The sequence below is a fragment of the Olea europaea genome, unplaced genomic scaffold (genome assembly GCF_002742605.1).
Source record: "Olea europaea var. sylvestris unplaced genomic scaffold, O_europaea_v1 scaffold134, whole genome shotgun sequence".
Lineage (NCBI taxonomy): Eukaryota > Viridiplantae > Streptophyta > Magnoliopsida > Lamiales > Oleaceae > Olea > Olea europaea.
In genome coordinates this window covers 169,211-170,291 of record NW_019230887.1, presented here as the reverse complement: position 1 = coordinate 170,291, position 1,081 = coordinate 169,211, and positions in this window count along the sequence as shown.

Here is a 1,081-nt window from a genome sequence, read left to right as displayed (position 1 = left end):
AATCACGTGCTTTAAAAATAAAAAATAAAAAAAAAAGTCTTAAATTGAAAATTTTCAAAATATTAAATCGTTGTCTTTCCAATGAAGATTTGATACATCGTATTAAATCATATAAGATAATTATTAACTTAATATGGAGTTTGGTATTGACATTATTCGAATTATTTTTATCTAACTCGCTAATCCTCTTGTATCCATCCCGTATTAAATGAACAAATCCAATTAGCTGAGTTTGGACCTTATTATCTGTAAGTTGTTATCCGAGTGATGAATAATAGGGAAACACTAGAGGGAAAATTTCATAACTAAGAAAATAACTATTACCCATTTCAAAAGTAAGAATATAAGTTTGAAATTTGAAAAATAAGATATTCATTAAATTTTATTTATAATTTAATTATTTATTTATTTATTTATTTAATTAAATATATTAAGGTTACGGATCTATAAGATTTGGTCACAAATTCACAATTTAATTAGTTTCAGTCACAAATCAGAATTTTTTAATGTCATAAATTATTTTACGGTCACAATTCAAAACTTTTGTAGGTCACAATTTATTCGTCCGTCTCAAATAAAAACTTTATACTTCACAATTTATTTATTTATAGGTCACATATCACAAATATTATATGTTACAACTTATTAAACCGTTTCAAATTATTAAATTTTTAGATCACACATTATTTTTTTATCACAATTTATTTTTCTTATTGGTCACATATTAACCAATTTAATGGTCACAATTAAATCTGTGACCACCACCAAATAACCATTGACTCCAACATCACCAACGCTATCGTCACAACCAGAACCACCACCACCATCATCCTACAACAACACCACTATCTCAAACAAAATCGACACATCATCGCCACACATCACACCCCCCCCACTCCATCACCCTACAGTAATACCCCCACATCACCTCCACAACACACACGCCCACACCACCACAACCACCACCAACATAGCCTAACAACGCCGTCACCACTCAAAATCACTCCACAACCACCACAATCATAAAAAACCATCTCATCACACACCACTAATTGCAACCGAATTTGAATCTATATACCAC